This window comes from Balaenoptera ricei, chromosome 19 (assembly GCF_028023285.1).
Source record: "Balaenoptera ricei isolate mBalRic1 chromosome 19, mBalRic1.hap2, whole genome shotgun sequence".
Taxonomy (NCBI): Eukaryota; Metazoa; Chordata; class Mammalia; order Artiodactyla; family Balaenopteridae; genus Balaenoptera; species Balaenoptera ricei.
In genome coordinates this window covers 41,016,314-41,035,670 of record NC_082657.1, presented here as the reverse complement: position 1 = coordinate 41,035,670, position 19,357 = coordinate 41,016,314, and the positions used below count along the sequence as shown (strand labels likewise).

General features: G+C 36.0%; 1 non-coding gene across 1 annotated transcript; it reads left to right on the top strand.

Annotated features, from left to right (window-relative positions):
* Positions 1–19,060: 19,060 nt before the first annotated feature.
* On the top strand, positions 19,061–19,133 carry TRNAG-CCC (transfer RNA glycine (anticodon CCC)). Its single transcript has one exon. It is a non-coding gene; the product is annotated as a tRNA-Gly (tRNA).
* The last annotated feature ends 224 nt before the right edge of the window (positions 19,134–19,357 follow it).

Genomic DNA, 19,357 nt, shown 5'->3' with positions numbered 1-19,357 from the left:
CTCTGCCACTTTGAGGATGAAATTCACACAAGAACATAATAGGCATGATATGACCTCACTGGTTTCTGCAGCCTCATTTCCTGAGTGATGTTTTCCAGTCATGTAGATTGATCCACGAAAATAGGATGTTCGGTACTTCTCTGAAAGGACCCTGCACATTTCCCAGAGGGCTTGTTATTTCTGTCTCCACTCTTAATGGACAGGCAAACAACTCCTACTCCTCAGAACTCAGGTCTCAGCATCATTTCCTCCTCTGGAAACATCCCTGGGCAATCACATAAAGATTTATACTTTTGTCAGGATTAGAACCCTTATTGAGTTAAATGTTTGTTTTCACCAGTGTCAAAGTCCATTAATTCCTTCAGAGCAGATTTTTTTTTTTTTGCTTTTAAACTTTGAGCTTTTACACATTATCTATTATATAGTGCATAAATGATTGTAAAATGAATGAATTTAAGAAGAAACAATCATTGAATCGACTTTTCTTTTTCAATAGAGGCAAGTGGATTCGTTTGAAATAACTGAGGAAGATACGTCTGGATTACCTGAAATTCTTAACTTTATAATATCTAAAAGGTAAATCTCTATTTTATTTTTTAAAGAAGTTATTTAAGAAATACTATATAAATGGAATATCTGAGACATGTTATTAATCGTAGAATTTAAAACCTGATAATTCTGTAGCTATTACTCCTTTATTTTCTTAGTAGATATATCTTCCTAAGGTGAGTATTCTTCTAAGTATGCTGAGATGGCTCTGCAAACCTACTGACTCTACAATTTTCGGTACAGTGTCTGTACTGATTATCAGAAATCACAACACTGTGCTGTCTTAAATATCCTGTCTAGTTGGAAAATCTATAACGGAATGATTCAGTTTGCTCACGATTGAGCAAAATATTGATATACTAAGCAGTAAACCATAGCAATCTTAAAAATAAAACAAAACGAAAAACCAAACAAAGTTGGGCAGTCCCCCTTTATTTCTAGATTTAAGGACTGACTGGCTGACAGAATGGCTGATTGATTGGCAAAAGGCTTGGATGCCTGGCTGCCAAGCTGAAGTGAGACGCTCATTGACTTGCTCAATCACTGTCTGGCTCAAAGGTTTACTGGCTGGTTGACTGGCAGACAGACTAGTTAACTTGCTAGCTGACTGGTTGACTACCTTCATGGATGGTCAGCTGACTAGCTAAGTATCTGATTAAAGGGATGACCAATTACACAGCTGCCTGATGCACTGGCTCAGAGGCTGGTTGGCTGATGGTCTGACTGACAGTTTGCATGACTAAATTAATAGCCAATGCACAGGAATGCACATGTTCTGGAGATGTTTTCAGCTGCATACTCATACTCCCTTGGAATCCAAGGTTATGCAGAAATCCTGACTATGCTTGTGATGTCTGGAACTGCATAAAATTCACAGTTCCATTTCAGAAGACTTATTACACCTGAGCAACTCCAACTTCTGATGTTTAATATTCCACAACCAGAGACCATTAGGGAAGAATTAGGGGCTCTGTCTACAGATAGTTAGATGTGCTAAGGCAAAAATAAAAATAATCCCTATTGTCTTTGCTACAATCTGGAGGAGCCCAGCCTTAGTTGATGAGGGTGCAAATGATTATTAGTTAACTGTTTCCCAGGAACCAGTAGTATCTTTTTCTTGACGCATGTTAGTAAGATGGGTAATAAATTTTCCTATGACAACGGAGATCATATAATCAGACCCCACTGTATCTCTCAAGTAGTGAATCTTGTTTAAAAAAAAATGATTAAAGGCAATCATCCTTCCATTAAGGAACTGCTCCCCATCCTGTGTTCTGATAAGACTATGTATCCCTGTCCTGTGCCCACCTACCACCTGCTGATTCTGGGCCAAACTCTCTTTCCAAGAAGTTAGAACATAGATTTAACAAGATAGATTATACTATGTTCTTAATGAGGCATTTTCCAGCTCTGAGGACCAGTTTGGCATCAAGTTTCTGAGGGCTCTTTTCCCTGTCATGGGTGCTTGCCTAGTGGGAAATAAAGCCCATAAAAAGAAATAAGAGCTGAGAGAGAGAGTGGGAGAAGGAGGAGAGGAGAGAAGAGGAGAGGAGAGGAGAGGGGATTCTGAAATGTTCTATTTATGGATACTCAAATCTGTCATCAGACTTCCCAATAATGTGATTCAATATGTGGTAAGTTTTCCCTTACCCTGAGCTAGTTTTTAAATTTTGTCCTTTATAATAAGAAGATTTCTGAATAAAATAGAACCCCAGTATCATTAAATTAATGTTGATACATTGATTCATCCTTTTAATAATATTTTATTAAACACAGAGTGCAGGTAATAGAATAGTGTAGACATTATTTTAATGGGGGGCTATATAAAGAAAAGATAAATATCATTATCACTAAAATATAAAAAGTCAAAAAATCTAGGAAAAGTAAATGTCACTATCACAAAATACATATCATTAGCAGACCCTATCAAAAAATAGAAGTGATATACTCAAGAGCTTTGACAAGTTTGACAAAAACTTTGTGATAAAAATATTTTCCATAAGACTATTCCTCTTCATTTTTTTTGACGATTCAGATGAAGCCACTCATTGGCAATGAATTCAGTGAATGAATGCTATTATCTTTGTTTCTTTCCTGAATAAATTAAAATATCTAAAGATTAATCAACATTAAAAAATCACTGACTTTGCAGGTATATTTCTACTCTCTGCAATATTCTCTCAAAATATCTCTCTCCACATGTTATTGTGTGATATTTCATCAGTATTTCTAAATCACTTTAGTAAACTGTTTCAGAACTTATCGCAATTTACCATGATAATTGTTGTTTATATGTTTTTGTGTGTGTCCCACTAACTATGACATCCTCTAGGGGAGAAGGGATTTATTTTACATCTTGTATATCTCAAAGATTTGTCCAGTATTCAATTTATATCAGGTGGTCAATAAATGCTAATTATATATTTGAATAAATAAAATATATTCGTTCAAAAGCCAGACTGAGCCCCACTCCTTCAATTACTCCTTTCTTTCAGGATTATGGACAAAAGAAAATTTAGCTAATGATAAATATCTATGTAATTCATAATGGACATAGTCTTTTTGCTTTTCTCAATTTCTCATTTTCTTGAATTTGTTAAGAATTAAAGTCTCAAGAAAACTTTAAAACCTTGTATCTTTCTATTAGTGTGGACAACTAGCATTCAGTAATATTTAATTAGGTATCAAATGATCTTTGTGTCCTTAAATTATTTGAACTCATGGACAATATAGCAAATCATATATTGTGTATGACTCATGTAGACTCATGACATATGTAGACTCATATATGGTGATGAATCCAGAAGAAATAAGCAGCATTAATTGTAACAAATTTATAACTGTCATCATTTTATAACATGTAGATCAAATTGGGCCAAGTCTTTATCTATATCTCAGTTTTCCAGCATATTCAATAAGGATGTACTAAATGCAGTTTAAGGTTCTCACATCTATGACCTTAATGATGCCTGAAACCAGCGTGGTGCATACATTCTGCTAGTTACACCAAGATATTTCCTTTCATCCATCCATCGTAGCAGTAAATCTAGTTTTTCCTTTTGGTTTCTTTTTTTGTTTTGTCTCCCTTATCATTCCTTAATAGTTCTCCCCAACCTAAGCCAGAATGATGTTGTAGTTGAGAGCATGGGTTCTGGCCTTGAGGCCTAAATCTGAATCCTAGACCTATTAGTTGCTAGATACATGAACTCAAACATTTTCCATAGTCTCCCTGGGATTCAATTTTTCAATTTGTAAAATTGGGATAAGAAAAAAAATCCCACTGGATTTGTGGAGGGGATAAAATAGGTATGTATGTAGATATGTATATATAAAGCAGTTAGAACAATTTCTGGTACCTGGTAACTACTGTATAATCGTTTGTTGTGTAATTGTAATTATAGTAACTCCTATTTTAGCTTAATTAACCAGAAACTGGAGCTGGAGGAATAGGGACTACAATTCAAGGAAGCAAAAATAAAGGAAAAGAATAATAAAAAATAATAAAACAGAAAAGAAGGGAGAGCCAAGATCAAGGGAAGGCCTTCTGAGAGGCTGCATTTAAGTTAAGGAAAGAGAAAGAATATTTGAGCTGGCTTCCTCTCTCACTTGTCAAAAGTTAAGTCCCTGTGGCACTAACTCCCTTATACTTCTGAGTTGTGTTTATTTGGACACCGAAGGAGTTACATACTCAATATCAGTAATGCCATCCTGGGACAAAAAGAATAAAGGTATGCTACCCATACAAAAAGTGCAAGAGTATGTGACTCATACAAAAGATATAACAAGTTAATAATTAGAATGTCCTTTCCCTTGAAATAAACAAAATTTACCTAAAAGGAATTCAATCACCATTTGTGGAATGTGTTCTAAGTTCCAGGCGAGACATTTTTTTTTTTTATAAATTTATTTATTTTTTTAATATTTATTTTTGGCTGCGTTGGGTCTTCGTTGCTGCCCATGGGCTTTCTCTAGTTGTGGAGAGTGAGGGCTACTCTTCATTGCGTTGCACGGGCTTCTCATTGCGGTGGCTTCTCTTGTTGCGGAGCACAGGCTCTAGGCATGCAGGCTTCAGTTGTTGTGGCACGTGGGCTCAGTAGTTGTGGCTCGTGGGCTCTAGAGCACAGGCTCAGTAGTTGTGGCACATGGGCTTAGTTGCTCTGTGGCATGTGAGATCTTCCCGGACCAGGGCTCGAACCCATGTCCCCTGCATTGGCAGGTGGATTCTTAACCACTGCACCACCGGACAAGACATTTTAAAGCATGCTCACATTTAATATTCCCAGTAACCTCAAAAAAGGTTTATTAAAATTCCCACATTTAGGTAAAGAAAACAACTGTGTGATAGGATCGATGAATTTCTAAGAATCTGCAGTTATTAATTGGGATAGAATTTTAAGACTAGGTCTGCCTAACTCTGAATCGTATTCTTTAACAAAACATCACATTGCTTCCCAGTTATAAAAGCACTCACTGTTATTTTAAGAAAAGTAAATTCAAGAGAAAGGAGTTGACCCTTGTAAAAAAAAACACCTTTGAAAATTTCAATTAGATATATTTATGAGGAGGCTTGAATAAGGGCTAGAGAGAAAGGTCTTTTCCCCTTGTCTTAAATGATCATTTCCCAAGGCTTCCTTCAAATAGCTTGAGTCATTTCTGTCTGAGTGGTTCTTGGCAGAAGAAATGAAAGAGCTTCAGGATGACACAGTTCAAGAGTTACTGCATAAATCAGCAAGCATGAATGATCCCATTATCTGGTCATGGATCCCTGGCTGCAAGGAGCTTTTGCTAAAGGTAAATCCACAAATGCATCAACATAGAGAGGAGCTTCTAAAAGTCAAGGCCTGATTCCAATATAAGATGATGAGATGTGTGCGGTGACACAGGACAAATTGGAGTCCTCTGTGGTAGAAATCTATCTCTTCAGATACAGCTAACTTCTCTTTGCTCTGATATAAAGGTGATAAGAGAATGCCACAAAGCAGATAGAAGTGAGAGGTCCAAGTAATATTAGGAAGAATATGCAGATACTCAGGGGACATGAAACACCTCAGCTCAGGTCTCTAGGACGATGAAATAAAGCAGAACATTACATTATTAACTTAAGCATCGGGATTCATGAGCAGTTCTCCAAAATTTCATGTTTCAAGCATAGACCATAAATCTAATAATTTTCATAATCCAAATTGATTTGTATTTCAGATAACTTATTTATTTTCATCACTAACGTGTAGATAACAGAGCTTGACATATCTCATTTTTTAGGATGAATTCAGTTAGGTCTGGCATGAGAAATACTGACCCCAAAGTATAAGTATTAGCTAAACTTTGATCAGGACATGTGATGATCCAGGTATTATGCTAAGTGCTATATATGAGTTATCTTAATAAAAAATCACAAGTCTGTAAATTATCAATAGGTACATTTGCCATTCCCATTCAACTGATAAAGCATGAATGGCCACTAGGTAATATATACCCAGATCAGAGCTCAATGAGTCTCATTCCAGTCAATAATTTTTAAGATTTATTTATTATTTATTTATTTATTTTATTTATTTTTGGCTGCATTAGGTCTTAGTTGCGGCACGTGGGATCTTCGTTGAGGTGTGCGGGCTTCTCTCTAGCTGTGGCCTGCAGGTTTTCTCTCTCTAGTTGTGGCACACAGGCTCCAGGGCACGTGGGCTCTGTACTTTGCGGTATGCGGCCTCTAGTTGAGGCACGCAAGCTCAGTAGTTGTGGCACGCGGGCTTAGTTGCCCCACGGCACGTGGGATCTTAGTTCCCTGACCAGGGGTCGAACCCGCGTCCCCTGCATTGTAAGGTGGATCCTTTACCACTGGATCATAAGGGAAGTCCCGCAGTCAGTAATTTTTTTAAAATGGTAACTAACATCCATTGATGGCCTTCTATGTAATATGTCTTCTACTTAGGATGCCTCTAGTACTTTACTAATTCTTGTACTTTTTTTTCTTTGAATTATTGTCCTCTGTTTACAGGGTAACAAAGTTATGTTCATGAGGAATGATTAAAAATTTTGATATCACATAGGCAGTAAGTGGCAAAAACTATTTTTTAAAAAATCATTTCAAAGCCTATGCTCTTTTCACCCTTTCACAGTAAACAAGAAAGTGATTGGTGCCTGCTAAGTATTTGGTAAAAAGTGTTTATGCTACTTTCTTCTGTTCCAGATCTGTATTTTCTTTTTTTTTTTTTTAAATTAATTAATTAATTTATTTATTTTTGGCTGTGTTGGGTCTTCGTTTCTGTGCAAGGGCTTTCTCTAGTTGCGGCGAGCGGGGGCCACTCTTCATCGCGGTGCGCGGGCCTCTCACTGCCGCGGCCCCTCCCGCTGCGGAGCACAGGCTCCAGACGCGCAAGCTCAGTAGTTGTGGCCCACGGGCCCAGCCGCTCCGCGGCATGTGGGATCCTCCCAGACCAGGGCTCGAACCCGTGTGCCCTGCATTGGCAGGCAGACCCTCAACAACTGCGCCACCAGGGAAGCCCTGTATTTTCAAATAGGAAAAAAAAATTTGTTATTTTTTTAAATTTTTATTGGAGTATTGTTGATTTACAATATTGTGTTACTTTCTGCTGTGCAGCAAGGTGATTCAGTTATACATATACATATATCCATTCTTTTTCAGATTCTTTTCCCATATAGGTTATTACAGAATATTTAGGGGGGTTTTTTTCCTCTTATTTGTATCAGTAAATGCAATGCCTGGCATATTGTAGACACTCAACATTAATTAAATGAGTGAATAAGCATGTAATAGCCTTTGGAGGGGTGGTACATAATTCAGTGATGCAGAAAGTTTAATTTCCTATGGAAACTCATGAACCTGCTTCGTGAAAAGTGAGCAGTGAGGTTCCAGTTCTTTTTCCCCACTTCTGCTTCTATATTGCTGTTTCAGGTGAAAGTCCTAGAGTCTATGGTCAACATCTGTGAAAGCTCAAATTCAAGTGAGAGCTCTACCAGTTCAAGTGAGAGCTCTATTTCATACATAGAATTTGGTGTTTCTTTTATTATATGTATTGCTCTATGATGATTAAAAGTGTTGCTGAATTTTTATGAAATGTTCTAGGAGTTTTAAAGTCATTAAGATATACCCTGAGTTCAATTTATGGTTTAGTTTGCCAGTAGTTTGTGATTCTTCTAACAACCTATTGTCTGGAGAACTGTCATTTGTTTGTTTGCTGTTAGAATATTTTGAAATTAAATTTGTGTTATTTTCCAATGTCTTTTAATCAAGCTTTTAAACATAAAATATGCATATCAAGTTTTTTTTTAAGAAAACTTAAAAGTTGGGCACACAAGTTTGATTTTCTTTCTTAGGAAATATTATTAGGGCTAGTAAGGGCTCAGCACTGGCAGAATGTTGTGGCTAAGAGCATGTGTCTTGGAATTGCTTTGCCTGAGTTCAAGTTTGCCATTGTATATTGTAACCTTGGGCAAGTTATTTGTACACTTTCTATCTCAGCTTCCTTCTCTGTAAAATGGATTCGGTTGTATCATCTAACCCAAAGAGTAAATTTGCCACTACATGCAAAGTACTTTAGAGTGTGCCTTGTTCAGAGTAAGTGCTCAATAAGCATTAGTTGTCTATTACCCCCTGTTAGAAATAACCAACACTCTCAAGGTTTTTTTTGGCCACAACTAATCCATTGTATATGTTTTCCACACTTGCTTAGATCCAGTAGGCATTTACATTCATAAGCCTTCAACTTGGTTTGGGTATTTTGTTTTATTTCATTTTATTAGATTTGAGCTTCACGAGACTGGATTCATCATATCCTCAGTCTACAGTATACTATTATCATCACACCACTATCAAGGCACATCTTCTCATTCATTTTTTGCCTTCAAATCCAACCACTCTTCCCTTACATACCTCTATTAAAAAACTTCTCTCTGTAAATTTTAAAATGTTTTATTTTAGAATATTTTAAAACTTACAGAGAAGTTGCAAAATGCAACAGCGAGTTCCTTTATACCTTTCACCCAGTTTCTCCTAGTGTGAAAAATCTTAAATAACCATATGAGAACTATCAAAAATAAATGAATAATACTGGAATGATACTGTTAAGTAACTATAAACTTTGTTCAGATTTTATCAGTGTTTCCATTAATATCCTTTTTCTTTTCTAACATCCAATCCAGGAGTCTTAATTCCTTTTATTGGAGAATGATGTTTTTAGAAAGTTAAATCTCTTGTGTCCCAATTTAGGCCTTAAAACAAAAATTCTATCTGTCTTTTGACAATTTTATATAGTTTTTTGGTTTGTATTTGATGATCAGATATGGTTGTTTTCTTTCTTTTTCTCCTTTTAAAAATTTTTTGGAATTTTATACAAAGAGTTTTACCCAGGAAAATCTGTCTTTTCTAGCCAACAGACCTATGCATAAGCGGTAGTTGATGAGCAAGGAGGGAAATAAAGGTGGTAGTCAGATAGTTCAAGTTGTAATCCCAGCTTTGCCTCTACCTAGCATCAGGCTCTTGGGCAAATTATATATTTCTAACCTTCATTTTACTAGTTTACTATAGGGAATATAATGTGTACTTCAGAAAGCTCTTGTGAGCAATTTATAAAGTGGCATATGGGAAGCACAGGAAGTACTAGTTACTTAACTCCTATCAGTTCCAGTGTTTCTTCATTTTTAGGATGGCTTCATCTCTTGATTTTTTTTTTATAAGTAGTTATTTCTCCTAGTCACATACCAGCGAACTAATATGGTGTGAGAGGCATTCACAGCACTAGGTGGGTGGGAGGGTGGGATTTGGAAACAATTATTTGATACTCCCAAAATAGCTCATTAATTAAAGTTTGATAATCATTAACTTAAAAGTATTTAACCTGCATAGTTTTGTCAATATCATACAGCTTTGAGATTTTAATTGTCATTTATTTATTTGTTTGCTTGTTTTCCTTAAATAATTCCTTAATTTCTCAAAGTATATCAGGGTTTTGGGGAGAGCACAATTAAATTTCATATTCCAGGGTCTCACATCATATCTGCTCAATCTGAACTTATAGGGACTGTCCCCTTTATTAAATATTTTTAGAGAAGCATTTTAAAGAGAGAGAATAAAATAGTTCATTACCAGCTTAGTGAGACTTTTCTTTCCTCTTGATTCCACTTAGAAGGTAGCCTATTCTGGAAACAGGAAGGGAAAAGAAAACAGGAAGATATAAATAGAGAAGACGTTCCAATGTGTTTGACACTGATTTATGTCAACTCTGGGAAGCACTGAAAAAACCACATACACTGAAACATCACAGCCATAGAGATGGAGACCCTCCTTTGGCTGGATGTGGAGATCAAAGTCAATCAAATTTTTTTTTAGGAATTTCCACCACTTGCTAAAGGATACACAGTACCCTTGTCAAGAAAAGCGGCAGGTTAATATTTTAAAATAAAGTGATTACAATGTAAATATTTTTACATGTTTTTAAAACACGTACCATAAATTATAGAAAGTGGGATTTATTTAATGACAATTGATACAAATATGGAAAAGTACTTAGCAATTAAAAGCAATAGTCTATTAGCACACATTACTTGGATGAGCTTCAAGGATATTATGCTAAGTAAATATAAGCATTCTCAAAAGAGTGTGTGTATGTGTCTCTCTGTGTGCACATGTGTATGTCTGTCTACCTATCTATCTATCTGTCTACCTACCTACCTACCTACCTATCTATGTATCTACCAAGAGACTAAACCTACCTAACATTCTCAAAATTATAGAGCTGGTATGATGGTTAATTTTATGTGTCAATTTGATAGAGCCAAGGGGTGCCCAGATTAAACATTGTTTCTGGGTGTCTCTGTGAGGATGTTTCCAGGTGAAATTAACATTTGAATCAGTGGAATCAGTAAAGTAGATCACCCTACCCTATGTGGTTCAGAATCATCCAATCTGTTGAGGGCCTGAATAGAACAAAAAGGAGAAGGAAGGAGGAATTTGCCTCTTTTGTTTCCTGCCTGTATGCTAGAGCTGGGACATTGATCTTCTCCTGGCCTTGGACTGGGGTTCACACCATCAGCTACCCTGGTTCTCAGGTCTTTGAACTCAGACTGTAATTACATCACTAGCTTTTCTGGGTCTCCAGTTTGCAAATAGCAGATCATGGAACTTAGCCATCATGATCACTTGAACCAATTCCTCATTCCTTTATCTATCTATCTATCTATCTATCTATCTATCTATCTATCTATCTATCTATATCTATCTCCTGTTGGATCCATTTCTCTGGAGAACCCCAGTACAAATGGGAACTAATCAGAGGGTGTCAGGGCTAAGGCAAGGGGAGAGAGAGAGGTAAGAGAATAGTCCTGTATCTTGATTGTGGTGGTAGTGATAAAAAAAATCTATAAATGTGATTAAACATCATGGAACTATACAGAAAGGATGCAAAAATTTAGTTCACCATAAACTGGTGAATCCTAAGATCTGTAATTAGTTAATACTGAATAGTTTAGTGTTACCATTGTCAGTTTCCCACTTTGATAATGTACTATAGTTCTCTTAAGACATTAGCATTAGGGAAAGCTGAGTTACAGGTACCCAGAACATCTTTGTAGTGTTCTTTTCAGCTTCTTGTGAGTCTGTAGTTATTTCAAAATTTAAAGTTAAAAAAATTGAACATAAGGGTCAGGCACTATCATAATTGCTGGAGATTCAAGAGGTAGAATATACTAGATGGATTCCTTGTCCTTATGGAGCTTGCATTCTAGCAGAATTAAACAGTAAACAAGAAAAAAAATGTGTAATACTATGTTGAACAATGATTGTATGAAGCAAAAACAATATAAGGAGGTAGAGTTTAATGGATGCGCTCAGGAAGGGCAACTCTTCAAAGGTGACATTTGAGACAAAATATTTGGATTTTTGGAAGGAGAAAATAATGTTTCCAGTTAACTCATTTATTGACATAAAACTAATTTAGCATTCTTATAAGCCAGGTCTGAGAATACAATAAAAAAATAGGCTGGCATTTTGGATGTAATTAGTAAGCTAAGACCCACTGAGAAATACCTTTCTAAATCTAAAACTAAAACTGGCTTTATTTTATTTAGGGGAAGAAAAAGTGTGTGGGCTGGAAGAGAAATGATTTTGTTGGTTGTGCTTTGAAGATTGCGGTGCCTAGAGATAATAACAAACATAAAAAGTCTTATAATCAGTCATTATGATAAAATTATTATATAACCAGTTTTAAATTAGGCATTTGGCACATTCTAGATAGAAAATTCCTCAAGTGATTTGATCTTCACAACTACCCTGAAAAGTGTGTGCCATTTTACTAGAAACCACCTTTGATATATAAGGAAGTTGAGCCTCACAGAGGTAAAAAAAAATGCCCAAACACACAGAGCACTGCATGACAGAGACAGAAGTAAATCCAGTACTGTTGTGCTTCAAGACATGTATATAACCAGTGCTTTCCAGAAGAGATGGAGAGAGGGGCAATCCAAAAGAGATGCCCGCATTAGTGAAGGCAGATAGTAGACCAGATGACAGACATAGCATCGGCAGCTCATCCAAGCTGTGCTGAACCCTGCACCTACATAATACAGTGGCAAAGAAATTGGGCATGGGGTAGGCAATTTATAGCAGCTCTAACTGCTTTAATGCTTCTCAGAGCCCTGAGAAGTAGATATTAATACCATTTTAATGATGCTAGAATGAGGAATGAAAGAATTATACTTGGTCAAGTTATATCACTGGCATTAAAAAAAAATTCAACAGAGTAAATCTCCTTGGGTTTATTCAATGATTCTTGAATCGGGCAGCATCCAATCTAGAAGAAAGGAGCTCTGAGGAGCTATACAAAATGAAAGACTTTTGTAGGAAGAAGGGAGTGGGAACAAGAAACTTATTCTAGGCAAAAAAGCCAGTTGGTTATTGCAAGGTCACTTTCCTTTAGGGGATGGCAGGGGTCTATCAGGCAGATTGCCTAGCTAGTGCTGATCAGGCGATTCCTGACTGACTGGATTAAGATTCCATTTCTGGGGGAGCTGAAACTGTAATTAAGTCTCAGTTGGTGACGTGGGGCTTAGCATAAAGCAACTCCTTTTTGGAACTGTTGTCTGTTTTTAACAGTGGTAAAGGAAAGAACTGGAAATTATCATAATACATGCCAGTCCTCCCACCTACTCCAATTATATTAGAATTTGCTAATTGATCCTGGGATCCTTTCTGCTAAATCTCATCAACAATCTAGATTCCTTCTCAACACAGTGCTCCTGGGAATCTCTACTGATGGATTTGAGTTGCCACAAGGGATAAAAATTATTTACTCTCTCATGAATAGATTAACCCTAATAGTCAACATTCTGTGATTCTTCATTATGTAAAGTGAATTAGGACAACTTCTGTAAAGGAAATCCCTTCTTTCCTCTGGCCAGTGTGTAGTTCCATTGTGGGTCTGCACCAAAACAGAAATCATAAACAACATATGGGACTTTGTCCTTTCTGTACCCTGAGGAACATTAGAATTTAATAAAAAGGCTTCTAGTTAATTCTACAGAAAAGAAAATTAAAAAGAACTCATTTTGGAAGATAATTTGATAGAGCAGAGAAAAGCATAAGCCATGCGATTAGATCAAAGTGGATTTTTTTTCTGTTTTGCATAACCTTGGCCAAATAAGTTAACCATACTAAGATAATTACCACATATGAAATATTGTTAGAATAATACTATCATATTGCATTTTTGCAGAGGTTAAGTGATATATCACATATAAAGCGCCAAGCTCAGTGCTTGTGTATAGAATGCACTAAACGAACATTTGTTCTCTTTCACTTTCATTTTATATGTTGAAATGACTGAAACAGAGAGTGTGATTTTCCCAGGACATGCAACAGTATTCGAATTTTAGAATCAGAGAAAGTAAAGGTAGGAACAGTCTTTTGATTATGCTATACTGTCTTCCCCTTGATAACTGGGACCAGGAATTATTAATCTCTTTGTAGTCTTTAATGCTTGCATTAAAGTGATAGTTTATCTACTTGAACAGCTGAATATCTATTCAAATCCTTACTACTTAGACTAAAAGCAAAAGGCACAGTATGTCAGACACAAAATAAATAATTTGATTTCTAGAGTGTCATGACCTAGCTTATGTTGACTTCAAGAGTGCTACATTTGTTTCTCTTTACAAAGTGTTCTCTTTAATAAAACATTTACTTCAAGTTTCTGAGTTTTACTTAAGGATCAGATAGGCAAACTTCAAAAGAAACTACATTTGTTCTTAAGGGCTTGCATTACTGTTTGGATGAGGAAAGTCTTACCTATATTATACTGTCGATTGTTATCTAAATTAATTCTGAATAAAATGGAATTCAAAAGCATGAGGGAAGAACAGTACTTTCAGTGTCTAAAATTCTTTTTTACTTGTAATGTGGCATTGTTTGGTAGTAGCTCTCTATGTTGGAACTTTTCAACAAAATCGAAGGTGCGTGAGTGCTTTGTGTCAGGACAGCTTGCTACTTATGTAGCTTGGAAGAATTGTTCCCATATATTCCAGTGAAATGAACTACCTGGGGAATAGTGTGTTGAGTGTGTTAGAATGCAGCTTCCAGAGCTTTAGCCCTTGCAAGTCTGGTTCAATAGGTCTAAGCATGGGACCTTCAAACCTCTATTACAACACAGCAGCCTAGATGATTCTCATAGATAGCACTGTTTTCTATAGTCAATAATAATAACAACAATAATAACACAATTAGAAGATTGGCTTGGATGAGGAAGAAAAAACGAAGTTCTCTGTGTTCAGTGTTTTCTCTCAGTCCCCTATAGCTTTGCTGATTAACACCATTACCAAAATCAGTGCCTAACTAGAGGAAGTGATGTGTTTTCAGGTAGTGAGCCCTGTCACTAATCTGTGAGGGATTAGCTGGAGTTTATTGTGCCATCCTATTTCCATGGGTCATGCAATAATTTCTCAACATTTCCTACTTTGACTCTCACATCTTCTTCATTTATCACCAGACAACCATAATGGCCTTCAAAATACATAAAATTTATCATATCAATCTCAGGTTAAGCCAACAGAGCCTCATTGATTAGGATCACAGTTCAAATCTTTCCTGCCTCTTCTCTGGATTCTTCGAAAATTATCACATGCTTCTTTCTTGTTTGCTAATTAACTGTGTTTTGAACTTATTTTGTTTCTAGATTATATTGAGACTTTCCTGAGGTTAATGTCTATAGTTCCTTTTTTTGTTCAGCATTTTAAGAAATATGGCTCCATAATCTAGTTTCTCAGGTCAAAACTCAACTTTTCTTTAGAGGACTTTCCTGACCATCAAATTAATATTCTTTTTTATTAACCCAAATTTTCCCTCAAGGCACATTTTACAAGCCATAATTTTCTTTTTGTGCTTATGCTTTTTGTGTTTGTTTCTTAGCTATTTTCCCTTTTAGAATATAAGTTTCGTGATAGCAGAAGCTGGCTTATTTGGTGAACACTGTTACTCTCAATGCTTAGCACAATATCTGACATATAGTAAGTGCTCAATAAATGTTACGTTACAAATGAAGAGATGGCATCTTTGCATTGCCTTCTTAGACAAAGAAGGAATTAATTTATCAGGATCAGTAAAGGGCATGAAGGACCTGGAACTGAAAAAATAGTTTTTATTGTTATTTTATAGATAAGATTGTCAAAGTAAATTCAATATATTATCTCCAATTTAGATTTAAAAAGCAACAACATTTTTACCTTATAACCTAAAAACCCAGTGAAAACACAGTTAGATATATTTTTTAGATTTTTCAGTTCTTCTGTATGAGAGTTGTCACATGCCATTAGAAATATTTGTTATCCATACATAATGTGTGTGTGACTCTAACCTATATTTAACCATTTGAATTGTTCTAATATCTTCTGTTGTAAAATGCACTACAGTGAAGGTCTCTATGTATGATTATTGATATTCTTCCTTGATCATTTTTCTGCCACTTTCTGAGTGATTTTCCTCACATTATCATCCAACACATCATAGTTTTTTTTTAATTTTTAATTTCCCAGAACTCTTTCTTATTTTCTATATCTTTAATATAGTGTCATCTTCATGTTTCTTGGTTGAAATATATCTTTTACTTTCTCTAAAAATATTATGTATTGGTATAGATGTGAGGTTTTGATTTTCTTCTCAAAGACTGTGTTCTTTTCCTCTAATTTCTTTCCTATGTCTTCTTTGTCTTGAGCTCCAGCTTTATAGTGGAGACCCTCCTCAAATGTCTAATTATGTGGTGATATTTAAATTATGATTTATATTGAAAAATCACTGAATGCTTTCTAATTAGCTCTGGTTCAGTGGTGGTTGTTGTTTGTCAACTGATACAATTCACTGAAGGGTGAAGGAAGAATACTAAAATGTTTTCCCATGGAAGTATTCGATTTCTAAAAAAAAAACAAAAATGAAACAAAACAAAAAACCCCTCAAAATCTCCAAAATGGGCTCAATAAATCTGGCATTCAGAAACTTGGGAGCTAAATAGCAGGGGAAGATTCTGGGTAAGAGGAATCTCATGTTTCAGTGAGTAGAAATGCACTTAAGCACTTCCTTTATTTTTGATTATGCCTCTCCCAATCTTCCTTTGTGTCTTGTCTTTGAATCAAAACCAACATGGGGAGGAATAGAAGAAGCAGGAGTCTGACTGTGTTTCATTTAACCTTCAACCATCACGTATCCTTGTCTGTAATTCCTGAGACTCCATTGGATAATAAGTGAATCTCTCTTTTTTTCCTTATAGCATTTCACTTTTTACTTCTGATTCTCTAACTTCTGTTAAGAAAATTAACATCGATATAGCTGCTATAAATCTTCCAAATACGTGTTTACTGTTCTCATGTGCAAATGTCTTCTTTCTCAATCTTTTTGTACTTAGGTGTTTTAATTTAAAAAAAAAGAAATGAGTCAACTGCTATCATTTTAGTAGATGTCTGGGTGATGAATGCATGAATTCAATAAAATATGTTAAGCCTCTATTTTTTTATTCTATGATAATAATTCATTTGTATATGCATTACTGCACTGTAGGCTTGCATTCCAAGTTAAATAAGAATGTATTATTTGAGATAAACTTCATGTTACAGCTATAATTTCCAAATATTGAATTGCAGTCAAATAAGGAGTCATTTCTGTTCAGAGATTTATAGTTTAGCAGATGCCTCAACTATTATATCTCTCTGGTTTCTGTTCTGTATTAATTAAAAGTCTCATTTCTTCTGTCCTTGGCCATAGACCACTGATCTGAACAATTACTCCAGGCAGAATCTGCTGCTAGCTCAGGTGAATAATAAAAGCAAAATATACTGCAGTTAATTTTGAAGCCTGTCAATGCCTTCATATGAGAAAAATATAACATTTTTCTATATTAATTGTTGGTTACAGAAAATTTTTTTAAAATTTCCAAAATCATCTTTGTGCTATATAATATGCTAAGATATTTATATGTTTTTAATGTGACCATCACACCACTTTAAAGAAATTAGCATTACGTCTGATTTATTATTGGAGCCATTTGATAGATGAACTAATTGAGGCTTAGAAAAGTTAAGAATTTGATTAAATGCACATGTAATAGTGTTAATAAATATTTAACCTGAGCCAGTCATAGTAACAATTGTTCTTCACCTATTAGCACATGTAATCTCAATAAAATTCCATAGCAATAGGTAGTATTAAATTCATTTAAGCAAATGAGAAAACTATAATTATAAACGTTATAAAAAGCAAAATAAAACATGCCTAATATCATGAAACTTAGTGGTAGAACTGGGGTTCAAGATGAGAAGAGTCTGATTTCAAAACATGTTTTCTCCTACAAGCATCACCTAACTTGTTATATGTACCTGCCTACTCACTATATGGACATTTAAAAAATATCAATTAGGGGCTTCCCTGGTGGCGCAGTGGTTGGGAATCTGCCTGCCAATGCAGGGGACACGGGTTCGAGCCCTGGTCTGGGAAGATCCCACATGCCGCGGAGCAACTGGGCCCGTGAGCCACAATTACTGAGCCTGCATGTCTGGAGCCTGTGCTCCGCAACAAGAGAGGCCGCGGTGATGAGAGGCCCGCGCACCGCAATGAAGAGTGGCCCCCACTTGCCGCAACGAGGAGTGGCCCCCACTTGCCGCAACTAGAGAAGGCCCTCGCACAGAAACGAAGACCCAACACAGCCATGAATAAATAAATAAATAAAACCCAAAAGTTAAAAAAAAAAAAAAAATCAATTAATAGGATTTTGAATTTAAAGCAGTTATTGAAAACCTACACATGGTCTTAGACCAGCTGGAGTCTTGGATCTCTTGTCTCATTTGGTGATAAATCCAGTATCAAATTTAAGTCAGGCACATAGACATTCAAAGAGGCAAGCAACTATCTAGGATTTCATCTGACAGAAGACACTTCAATGAGTTTTTTTTTTTTTTTCCAACCGTGCTTCACACCTTTAATATCGTTTGAGAACATTCATTCAGTGTTGACACCATTCACAACTGTGCAAATGACATTATCAGATTGTCAGGCAAATTGAAGCAATTATCTCATGAGTCTTAAGTAATGCACACATTGACATATATTTGCCTTTTGATAACAAGGAGTGATCTGTCAGCTGAAAAGCAGGTCTATCATTGAAATCCTTCTTAGATATTTATTTCATTTCCAGGCAAATGACAACTTTGGCAATAAACACTGATACTCTTTTACTTAAGGTGAGTTTTAGGATTAGAGAACTGAGTTAGCACTGGCAGCTTGGCATATATTAGCATATGAAAACACTCAGCATTTTGTCTCTTGGGAAAAGCAGTAATTAATCATTGACAAACAAATTGTAATTCTTATTATGCATAATAGTGAAGAAATAATATCTCAGCTTCACACAGGCTGGGTTTCAACGTGGGGTGAGGAGCTAAGAACTGCACAGTGGGAAGCCCTGTAAGAGTGTCTGAACAAAAAGGACACTGTATGAGGCATCACTCAGAGCAAAACAAACAGTGGTGGGATAAATAATCATAATTAACAACCTGAGTAAGATTCTTTTCCACTACCAAGAAGAGTGGCCCAATAACGGTCATTTATTTTCAATTTATGTTTTTAAAAAATATAGTCTAGTTCAAGGACAAAGTCAGTAATTGTCATCTTCTGGCACGTAAAACCCAGGAGGTCATGCAACACAGTTTTAGGTATCACAAGGCCAGTTCCTGCCACTATCCCTCTCCCATGTCTGCTTGCCATCCAGTGGCTGGTATGCATGTGAATGCAGACATTCTCTAAGCCTGCCCTTTAAGAAGATTCAGTATTATTACAGAGCACCCATTCATTATTTGTACAAATATTCGCTGATCCATGAACTTTGCTCAAATGTTGACCATCGAGATGCAATCAGATGGTAAATAAATAAAATTATATGAGTGTGTTGCATAAAGACAACAATAATCCAGCCAGATATATTCATTTTGAAAATTTTTCATTTTAAAATAAATTAAAATAGGGACTTCCCTGGTGGTCCAGTGGTTAAGACTCTGTACTCCCAATGCAGGGGGCCCAGGTTTGATCCCTGGTCAGGGAACTAGATCCCGCATGCCGCAACTAAGAGCCCACATGCTGCAGCTAAAGATCCCACATGCTGCAACAAAAATCTCGTGTGCAGCGACTAAGACCCGGCACAGCCAAATAAATAATAAATAAATATAAAATAAATTAAAATATATCCATGGTCTCTAAAGGTAACATGGGCCCTGGGCACTGTGCCTGCTGTGCTTTATGGATAAGTTGGCACTCTTACGGGGTATC